Below are 12,358 nucleotides of genomic sequence, written 5' to 3' on the forward strand. Positions count from 1 at the left end.
AATTCTAAGTTAAATAAGACTGCAAGGATTTACATATTTTATATTTTTGTGTCTGCGCAGGTTCCCTAACTGACAATTTTTTCAAGCAATAAATGAGTTATTTTATGAGTTGACAGGAGAATTTTAAGGCCGTCTATCAGTTTTACCTGTTGAAAATTGGGCTGTAAATCACAGCAGCAGTAGAATTTAGCGTGGCACTTTGAGAGAGAGAGGGGGGCAGAGAGACAAAGAACAATGACAGGTGAATTAAAAAAAAAGGAAAAAATAAGGGAAGCCCAGCCCAACCTGAACTTAATGATTGACATTTCAGACGCAACCCAGCCCGAAATTGTGGTCGGGTCGGGCTCCGCCTTAAGATCTTACCTGTGCTGTGCAGTGAACGTTTAACTCATTTAAACTTTAAACCGTTTTATACCAAGAAACTTGAAATTCAAGCAATTCAGAATCTCTAAAAAACACACAACACAACAAAATTTCAATCAAAATATCGACTTTTTATTGCAGCAACAAAGAAACTCTGAAATACAAGAATAAACTTTATTTTTAAATGTATTCGTGAAACACATGATTCCTGTAAAACACAGGAAATTTCAATTTAACATATAAATAAATATCTACAAAAAAAGATAAAATACAAATCATTTTGAAACCTTTAGATACCCAACAAATTTAAAGGCAACAACACAGAATCCCTTAAAAAAATGCATATTGACCGACCACAAGTGGAAAATAAGCTTCTTGAAGGGGCTCGTCTCTTAATTGGTGGGGAGCCGGCTCCCGTCGTTCATTTCCATGAGCAGACTCGTCGAGCCGATTCGCTCGCGAATGACACATGGCTAGAGATGATGGTCAACTTCGCCAGCTTCTCTCTTAGCATTCCTGCAGTTGAAAAACAATCTTGGTGAATTGCAAGCATCCTTTTGTCCACTCGCTAATAGTTTGAGGGAAAGTAAAAAAAATTAGCGGTGAAATCGATATGAATGAAATCTTTGTGATTCTTACCATTACTATGTAAACGTCACACGGACTGCAATTGTCCTGGACGATGACATTCTGCTGGAATCATAAAAAGAGACAAGCGCAGGTCACAGAGCTGTTGTCAGACTTATACACAATTCATTTAACACGGGAATTTTACGAAATATAACGCACGCTTAAGAGGCACAAATTAGCCAGAGAATTGAAAGTGAGCCTTATATACCTTAATTTAGGGTCTAGTTCCGTATTCGAGCAATAATTGATCAATCTAAAATCATCGCTGGCCCAAATCAAAACACATTTTATGGGATTCAAACTCGAATCGTGGCGGCAAGGGCGCCGACACATTACTATTAGACCTCCAGTGGCACAGAAGACATATGAAAAGGCATTGGAGCTTATCTCATTATCAAAATATTTTTACTGACAATGCGAATGAACACTGATTGCATAGTGAATTCTCTCCTCTTTTTTATTTGTGTGTCAATAAGTTTGCAAAAGACAGCAACAGAAAACAGAAAGTCAACAAAATAATAACTTTATGGTTTAATATGTGTACGTTTGTAAAGGAACATGTACTGGGAATTGACTGAGGGGGTGACGGATGGCTAGGCTAACAGCTAGGCTAACAACTCTTAAGCCACCACTGCTGAACATGGCTAGTCACCAACGCAAGCTACTACTCTTGGAAAACCTCTACATTTGTAACTCTTCTCCTACTCTAAAGGGTAGCTAGCCATCCTACCTCTAAATCGCTGTCTCACACTGAAAGAAGTAGTCCTTTGTTATACTTTTCTATAATTATAATAAAAAACATTTATTCAACTGCAATTCTGTTTATATTTGTAGATCTATAGTTATTATTTTGTTACAGGCGTATACGCTCAGTCTCTTGGGACATCATCTTGAGATATGTTTGCATGTCACAATGTTCTCGCCCAAAACAAAACTAGCACAGAATTTTTTTGAAATATCGAAAATCGCAATTCGAGTCTGAAAAATCGCAATTTGTTTTTTTCCCAAAATCATGCAGCCCTAGTGGCTGATGCGTTTTTTTGTGCTGTGCCCAAATGAAAAGCCACAAACAAACAAAGGACTCACATTAGACTCCAAGTTACCACTCCAAGCCGTGCCTCCCAGATCATCTTGCGGTACCAGCTCTACACATGTTTGATCTTTATCAAGGACGAGGTTGAGCTAGAAGGACATCATTAACCGTGAGGTGAAGTTGTACACAAAATACATTTGAATGCAGTCTTTACAATGCTCGCGAGGTCGTCTTGAAGAGGGGCCACGTTGTTCTCGCCGGAAGGGGACGAAAGAGCATATGGATGGTCCTGCTGTGGCCCAAGAGGAGCATCTGAATGCTTCTCCAGCTCTAAAGGCGTTTTTGGGGAAGCTGAAATGACATAATGAAGAATACAGTTATAACACCTGTAAAGAACTTTGAAACTTTGCCTCCTGCACCTTCTTGATATGGACAGAAATTTAATAAATCAATGTTTTAGGTGGATGGTAAGCAAGCAATAAATGATGTCAAAACATTTACCTACAGAAATGTGCCTAATGATTTATGTTTAAGTAACTAATATAACCAGAAAAGAAACCCAGATTTTATTGTAAAACGTTAACGCATGCTGCCAGAAGTTGGCTTGTGGAAAAACAAGATATAAGACCCGCCATTTTGTCGCCTTTAGTTTGGTCTTGCCGCCAAACGGATCAAATTTGGTTCCAGTGAGTCTATCAGACTCACTGATTGCTAAATCAAAATCTTCCGTCCAACCTCACCCAGACCTTAAATCAGGGGTCTCAATCACGCGGCCCACGGGTTGAGAGTTTGTGGATCTTACCTGAAAAAGGAATAGTAAAACTTTTGTTTTAGATGCGATTTTGGGGTCTCTTTCTGTCCTTTTTTGGGTTGTTTTTCAATTTTGGGTTTGTTTCAGGTTCTTTTCCGGTTATTTTTGGGTCATTCTTGGACCCTTTTTCCCAGTTTTTTAAAATTCCTTTTGATACGTTTAAGTAATATGCAGCACCCTTCCCATGCTTTCATTACTTTTTTTATAGCTTTTTGTACTTTTCGGTAAATTTGCAGTTTTATTCAGACACACCATTAAGTAATCTCTGATCATTTAGTTTAGCTGACTACCCTAACACCAGGCTTATCCGACATTGTTTCGAACCAATTCAGAATTCCACCACATGTTATCATCTGTTATTTAGAAGTGTGCAAGTTTGTCTTTATGCAATGTTTTTTTTTTTTTTTTTTAGTAATTTCCTTGCAATGTATAGATGAATAATAGTTGTTAAGATTCCAGCCACCCGTGCATTCTGTTTGTGTCTCTATTTTCCTTTGGTTCAGTTATTCTCATCAAATTGACTTAAACTACAAAATGAATGACTTCAAAGTAAAAATAAATGATAATGTGGATTGCTTCTTCAGAATAATATTGTAATAAATGAGACTATTTGAAACTAATTCTGGTAGTAGACCTCCAGCAACACAAGCTGGTTAATTTGGTTACAACCACGTTTGATTCTAAATAAAACCAATTAAAAACTTAAGCAATTTCTTCTACATGTGTTAAAAAAGGTATTAAGAGAACATCCAAATGCCTTTATCAGATATTTTCTTGCGGAAAACCTGATGCGGCCGAGCGTCACCCAGGTGAAATGAGTTTGACACCCCTGCCTTAACTCCAGCGGCCCCCACAGTAAATTGAGTTTGAAACCTCTGCACTACACAGTTTAAATCGCTCAATTATCCAGAGGCAATGCTTACATTTCTGATGGTCGGCGACCATCTGCAGGGTGGAACTCCTCTTTTCTACGTCGAATCTCAATGAACCTTCACCAACAGATATGAAGACTGGCTCCTGCTCTGCGTTTGCAAAGAGGGGAAGCTCTTCTTTGGCTGTGAATTGCTTTCTCTTTTGTGAGGCGGCACACTTTTTTTGCTGTTGCTGACCCTCAAATTGTTCGCCCAAGGGACAAGTATTCAGTAGCTCAGAAAGAAGTGGGCGCCGATGAAAGAAAACGGAAAACGGGCAGTTCTGAGTGAGCGTCTAGTGAAAGAAAGCAGCACATAAACAAACAATGTAAGAGTCCTCAAGGTGACCAGTGACGGATTACACAGTACTGTATTTTCCGGACTATAAGGTGCACCTAAAAACCCCAAACCGGCCAGAAATGTAAAAGTGCGCCCTACAACCCGCAGCACTATGCATTTAAACGTGTGCCATACTATAAAAGGTTTTACGGTATACTATCTTATTTGTGCAGTGAGTGATCAACCAAAAAATATCGCTGACCATAACTGCGAAACATTGGATGCAACGGGAATCGAACCCAGGTCCCGGCACTGACAGCGCAGACACTCAACCACTAGGCAACGTTATCATATTTAAAAACCAAAATTCAAATTTGTTGACCAAATTCAGTAGAGTGTGGGTAAAAAATGTGTCCGCATTACTCTAAATGCTGTCGAGTAAACGCGACATCTCAAATGCTCAGGCTTCGGCTAACAATTAATCACAGTTCAAACGGTTTCTTAAACATAGTCCTCTAGCTGAGAGCTACTTTTTGTTACCAATTAGCGAAAAGGGAACCCAGTTCGATAAGCAACTTAGCAAAATGGCTTGCTAAATAGCTAAAAAGGTAGCTTGGTAGTTAGATAGACAGGTAAACATGTAAAAACCCAAAAGGGAGCTAGATAGCTAGCAAGAAAGGAGGCCAAACTTTAGCTTGATAACTAGCAAAAAAGATACAATGTTAGCATTATAGCATGCAAAAACTGTAAAAGGCTAGATAGTTAGCTAGCTAAAAAGGTAGGAAGATAGCTAGCTGCAAAGCTAAAAAGGTAGCCAGATAGATGGCAAAAACTGCACATTTTTGCTCTATTTCTTTATAAAACTATCAAAAAATGTTTATGTATTTCCTGTAAAATAAATCAATAAAAAGATGAATAAATAAATGTGTTTAATACATGACTAGATTCTCATTCTCCTCTCTTGATTAATTGCTTAAAATAACTATCAATACTTGAATAGATTGTTTTTGTCCATTAAGCCCATGAACTTAAATTTATTTGAATTTCTAAAATAACAACTTACGTTATTACTATGACAACTAACAACTATGTCGTTACTGTGTTGTTACCAGGGACATGATTACAGGGTTGAATAGACTCAATCAACCAATAAAATACTTTTTTTTTACTAGAAAATCACAATGATCCAGCTATTTTCAGAAAAGGTCCGTGGGCACCTCAAGTGTCCTTAGAGGGAACCCCGTTGGAGACCCCTGAGCTAGTAACTATTCTGTGATGATCAGCACCAGATTTGAAACTAACTCTGGACTTCATTCCCTCAATTTCATAGCGCGTTTTCAAATTGTCTATTCCCAAAGAGACATATCTGTCAAATCAATTTGTTGCGAATTCACAATTGGAAGAGCGTACCTTCTTGGAGGTGTTTATGCCGTACAAGACGGCTTGCAGGTGAATATCCCAATCGTCGTGATGCACATCGGCAAACCGACGGAGAAGGTGATTCGGATTCGAACCCGTGCCTTTCTCCTGTGCAATGACAATATCAACAGCACAGTTGTATTTATATTGCGCAGGGCTGTCAAACTCTTTTTAGCTAAGGGGCCATATGGTAGAAAAGTAAAAACACTCTCATGGGGAGGGAATAGGAGATGAGTGAGTGAGTGATTGGGAGAGAGAGACAGAGAGAAATGAGAAAAGAGATAAAACAAAAAAAAGAAAGAGAGATTAAAAAAAAAGGGGAGAAAGAGAGATAAGAGAACATGAGAAAAACAGGAAGAAAGGAAGAAAGAAGAGAGTGGAAGACAAAGGGAGAGAGTGAAAGAGACAAATAAAGAGTGAGAAAAAAAAGAAAAGAAAAAAAGAGAGACAGAAATAAAGAAAGGAAATAAAGAATGAAAGAGAAAGATGGTGAGAGAGTGACAGAAAGAGCGAAAGAGAGAATAAGAAACAAATGGAAAAAGAAGGAAATAAAGGTTGAAATAAAAAATAGAAAGATAGAAATAAGGAGTTCTAAGGGAGAGATGGAGACTGATAGAAAGAAAGAGAGAAAGAAAAAAGGACAAAGACAGAAAGAAAGAAAAAAGACAGAGAGGAAAGCAAAAGAGAATTGAGATAATATCACAAAAAAACTACTACATGAATAATACAGTAATACAACAAGAGGAATACTAGAAAAATACTAAAAAATATAACAATACAATAAAAATACTACTACAGAAATACTACAAAAACACAATGACAATATTACAACTAAATCAATACTACAAAAATACTATCGATATAATACAATAGAAATACTGCTAAATACTACAGAATAACCACAACAATACTACTATAATACTACAAAAATACAACTTCAAAAAATATTACAAAAATACCACAGAAATACTCCTACTGAAATACTACAAAAATTGAATATAAAATTAAGTGCTAAAAACAGGGACCTTTGCGTATCATTGTGCTTTAATAGTGAGCGTTTCAAAACCAATTTAACGAAATGAATGTATTTAAAAACAAAACATAGATAAATATGTCCGCTTGGATATTTCTCTCCGAATGCAAATGAGAAAAACGGGATATTGGATATATTTGCAACCCAATGCAGCCCCCGGGGGTCTACTGGTTTTGTATCCAGATTTACCTGCTTATAAGTTTTGGGTTGGTAGATGCCCGACACGACTTGATTCATGTTTAAGAGCGTGAAGATTCCATCGTTGACCTGAAACCGGATATAAAAAGCAAAACATCCAAGTTAGCAGAAAAGAAGGATCCAAATGACAAAAACTCCATAGGCTATAGTATAAGGCAGGGGTCTCCAACCTTTTTCAAGGCGAGAGCTGATTTTTGTTACTATTAAGCGTAAAGGGCACGCAGCTAGACGGCTTGCCAAATAGCTGAAAAGGTAGCTTAATCGTTAGCTAGAAAAGTAAACAGGTAAAACAACTAAAAGGGAGCTAGACAGCCAGCTAAAAGAGTGGGGCAGCAGTAGCTCAGGGGGTAGAGCAATCGTTTTAGGATTAAGGGATCCCAGTTCGAATCCCGGCTTGTCCGTGTTACATGCCGAAGTGTAAGAGACTGAACCCCCAATAAGCAGGTTAGCGCCTTACATGGCTGCACAGATCACGGCCGCTATTGGGAAATGTGAAGCACAATGTAAAGCACTTTTGGAAGCCATTGACTTAAAAAGCGCTATATAAATGCAGATCATTTCATTTTCATTTAGTAACAAGCCAACTAAATCACTAGCTAGAAAGGAGGCCAAATTTTAGCTTGATAACTAGCAAGAAAAATAAAATGTGAGCTAGATGGCATGCACAAATTGTACATAGCTAGCTAGATAGCTGCTACCTAGCTAAACAGGTAAGAGGATAGCTAGCCACAAAGCTAAGAAGGTAGCCAGATGGCTAGCTATTAACTGCATATTTTGATCAATTGCTTTAAAAAACCCATGATTTGGAATTAAGTTTCATGTATTTCCTGTCAAATAAATCAATAAAAAGATTAATAAATAAATGTGTTTAATACAGAACTAGATTCTCATATTACTCTCTTAATTGCTTAAAATAATAATCAACACTTGAATACAGTTTATTTTGTCCATGTTTTCTCTATAAACTGGAAGTCATTTTTGGGGAATTTCTAAAATAACAACTTATGTTATTATTATTTTGCTACTGTGTTATTACCAGGTAAATGATTAAAAAATTGGGTTGAATAGACTCGGTCAACCAATAGAAATAAATCTTCCTTCTAGAAAATCACAATGACCCAGCAGTGATGAGCTATTTTCATAACAGTTTGGCGGGCGCCTTAACTGTCCTTATTGGGCGCCATGTTGGAGACCCCTGGCATAAAGCATACCTCGTCCATAAACTTGGTGTCTTGGGTACTTATTATTTTCCGTACCATGCCGAACAAATAAAATTTGGATACGAGCGCTGCGGAAACCTCAGCGGGGGTCTTTGAGCCGAGAGGTTCGGCAACAATAAAGCGGCTGAACAAATCAGTAATTGTCAGGATGTATTTTTTTTTTCTGCTGGTCTCCTTTAGCGGGCCGATTAGGTCCATCTCGACCACGCTCCATTTTTTTTTCACCTGTGGAGAAAATTTTCAGTATGGAGGTCATCACTTTTTTATTTTTTTACAACTTTCAAATTATAAAGGTATCAGTTTGCTTTTTGTGCTTTTATAATAGAAAATACCTTCATGGAACGTTTCACTGGTGCCGTTCTTTTTACTGGGACGTACATTCGGCAGGCAGGACAGCTCCTGACCTAGGACAAGAGTTGATAATTGATTCCCAAAAATGTTTTTGTGCTCATGAAATGACAAAAAAAAAAAAAAAACAAGCTGAAAAATGATCAACCTGCTTTAAATATTTTTTTACTCAATATGTTATAGAACAGCTCAGCACAGTCTTTGTTTCAAATAACTCACTTTGGAATGGATGGAACGACTGCGTCCCTGGATGTACCAATTCACCATGTAACATAATGAAATCTGATAACATGAAGTTTTGAAAGTAATTAAAACATCCAAGGCAATGTATTGATAAAATAATGTTCTCACCTTACGTAATTATGTTGATTGGAGGGACATTCTTAAGTACAGAACATTACAGCATGCAAATTTCTCATTCCTAGGGCTTTCTAACAAGTTTAGCAATTTCAAACACTGTCACCCGATACCGAGAGTATCAAATATCTAAGACCACACCCATAGAGGCATGGTCTGGTCGAGCGTCACTGGTCCATTTAAAAAGAATTGGCTGAGCGATAGCCGTTCTCTTTTCCTCCTACCCGACTGTCTCATCGCACGTCAGCCGGATGGCGCGGCCGTGCGGGCCTGTTCAGCACGTGGGCCATACGTTGCGACCATCTGGAGCACTAGACCAAATCTCTCCAGAACTCAAGTAAAGTGACGGCTATAGATTCAACTCTATGGAATTTGGAATAAGTGTTTTTTTCTGTACAAGGCAATCTCCCCAAATTGACTAGCATTATAGCGGAAACTTCCTTTTTGTGCTAGTAGCATCCAGACTTTCAGCGGTCGAAACTCCCATTATCTACAGCGCCCCCCCTCCCCTCCTTTTTTTCTATCATTGATTTTCTGTGTTAATAAATTGTTTTTTCTTTTTCAATTGGCTTGGTTCTTTGAATCCATTTACCTGGGATTTGTAATATCAGAACTCAAAGTAATAACGTAATTTAAATTTTTATCAGTGTAGGAAAGTACACAGGTCTTATCACAGAGACCACACATCTTCAGCGGATTACAACAAAGTCTGCTAACACAAAGTTCGTGATTAAAATGTGAACTATTTATTAATCATGATAAAAAGTTTACAGGTAAATGTTTACAAAATTAGTCGTGTTCAGGGCCATTCATATCTATACGCTTACCCTGTTTTAGAGAACCACCCATTGCCTTCAAAAACACTCTTAAGGTGGACTCTACCACTCTAATCTACAAACCAGTTCACACTCGAGCGCACACGGAAAGGCTCTGCTTTACCCAATCGCAAGTCACGGATCCTTTAAAACGGAACAGCCATCAGGTATCAGTCTCCTTTTGCCATATCCTATATGAATCAATCTCCTCCTTTAATACAATCAAATAGAGAATCCTGTTCCTTTAATATAATATTAACTTCAATTAATCAGCCCAATGCACAGGCCACTCTCCAATTAACAAATTCTATCTCCCCTTCCATGTGCCAAATAGAGAAAGAGAGAAATTAAGGGAGAAATAAAGAGAAGATGAGGGAAATAAAAGGAAAAGGAGGAAGAGAGAGAAAGAGTGAAAAACAAGTCAGAAAGAGAGAAATTTCAGAAACTTTTGAACAATTTTCTAACAAAAGAAGACATATTAAAATTCAAGAGGTGAAGACATCATGCTAATCTTGCCTTACCCAGTCAGCAGCATCTTGCTTGATGGTATTCCAGTAGTAGGCAGCCACCACACGGTCAATGGTGCGCCTGATCCCATTATGGGGTCCCATGCCCTTTTGGGAATGGCATTCATGCAAAACGCTTGCCATTTCATCCTTATTCATGACAACCAAACGCATAAAACTATGTTTGGGTCCGGTGTAGAACAGTTTCCCATCTGTGTAGAATAAAAGGAACATTATCACACAAACAGAAAGCAGAAAATTCAAAAAATATAGACATGAAAAAGACACAATGCACTATTATTATAACTCAGGCCATTCTCCAAGCACTACCTTGTTAATGTGATATCATACTTCTTCTGACATTCTTTTTATCTTGTTTTTCTCAGTCTTTCCTAAAGGTTTCTTCATTTTCATCATGCTAAAGTTTGAGTTTTTCTTTGCCCTCATGTAGGTTTTAGATCAGGGGATGGTGTAATAACAGTCTGTAGTTGACAATAATCTGTGGTCTGTGCAGCCCTTTGAGACTACTTGGGATTAAGTGATATACAAATAAACATGACTAGACTTTATTATGCTTTTATCATGCAGCGCTATATCTTATGTATCAATATTTAATATGTTGTTATGAAATTAAAGACAATTGTAATTATAAATAAACAAACTGAAAAATTAAACAATACATCATTTAAACCAGGGATGGGCAATTTTTTTGATTGGAAGGCTGCATCGAGTTAAAAAAAATTAAGCAGGGTCAGGCCATGAGAGAGAAAAAATTAATTATTTTTTTGTTTTTTTTTGTTCAGTCAATACAGTCTCAAACCCAATACCTCGGCAATACATGAGGAAAATAGATAATTTAGGCTTATTTAAATTTTCTTATAAGCTCATTGCTAAATGTTTTTGGGGCATTTTGTATTTATTTTCATAATAAACATTGCATTCATGAAAAATAATGATATGCACTTATAAATTAATTAAGAAGTGGAAATTGACATGTAAATTGATTATTTAGAAAGTACATAAAATTTTAGCCAGTTACTTTAATGGTGTCCTTGCGGGCAGTACACATTCTTAATGAGTCAAGTGCTTCCTGAAACATTTTTTTATAAGGGGGAAGACACATGAGGGAAAAGCCACACATTATATTTTTCCTTTTACATTCAACCATTATAAATTATTTTATTTTTGATTTAAACTATATAACAATTGATGTAAACATATATGTCAGTGTCTACGTGCCAAATTATCATGTCTCCAACGTCCCTAGAAATTCACAATGCCCCTAAGAGCCCTTTGTCACAACGTTGGTGACCCCTGCCGGAAAAGTACAGTACTGTACGAAACAAGTATGAAAGGGCTTCCATGACATGGTTAGCATTGATGCTAACAATGCATCTTCCCTTGACTTCACGTTACCTTTCAAGATGAAATTATTTGCTGAACGTTTAATGTTCCATCTCTCTGATCTTCCATTGATAAAACCGAGTCCTCCCGATTCCAAATAAACTTTCACTTGTCGGAAAAAGTTTAATCCACGCATGCTTGATGACTGTGTGCTAATGTCAACTACGACCTGACTTCCTTGTCGATGTGCGTACGCATGCGCAAAATACCGGAAGTAGTTGTCTAGTTAAATTGAGTTTGTTTGTATAGCCCTTAATCACATGGAGTATCAAAGGGCTACAGGCCACAGATGATTGCAAACTACTGTACATACTATTATTCCCTTATGTAAAACCTATTATTCCTTCACTTTTTAGAGAACCGGCTCTTGATTTTTTTTGTGTATTGTGTATTTGAATTTGGACCACTAAATGTCAATGTATGGTGTAGTACAGGGGTGTTCAAACTTGTGAGCCAGAAGAGCAGGCCAGCTTTGGTAAACTGAAAATGTGTGAGGGCCAACTATTGTGCCTGCCTTTCTTTAAATAGTCTTTAATAAATTGAACCTCTGTCAAAGGTTTGCAGTACTTGGCGATCAGCGCAAAGACCTTGTAGCTTGCTTTTGTAGCATTTGCATTTGACTTGCAAGGTCTCGAGAAAAAGGCGCCGCTGTGCTGTTAAAACAACTTCCAGTTTCCTGACCATTTCACAGTGTTTGTTTCAAGTTAGCTTTTTGTAGTTGGCATGTTTTTTCTTGCAGTGCCTCTTTGTCATATCCTTTGAAAACAGCCCCCAGTCTCTTGGCAAATAAGGCAGCACAGTTTCAAATTTTGGTCCTTGTCCTGATTGCAACGACCCTCATAATCACCTATCCTTTTTTATTTACAGTGGCCATGTCGGAAATGTGGTGGGCTAAAATTCCCACAGAAAGCCAAGAGTAAGATGGTCAAAGGGCTACTGCCATAATCTGCTGAAATTGTGATTTATTTTTTCACTATGTTATTATATACTGTGGTCAACATTACTATGAGGCACTTAATTTAATGACAGAG

The sequence above is a fragment of the Urocampus carinirostris genome, chromosome 5, assembly GCF_059441175.1.
Source record: "Urocampus carinirostris isolate Australia breed hairy pipefish chromosome 5, RoL_Ucar_1.0, whole genome shotgun sequence".
NCBI classification, from domain to species: Eukaryota; Metazoa; Chordata; class Actinopteri; order Syngnathiformes; family Syngnathidae; genus Urocampus; species Urocampus carinirostris.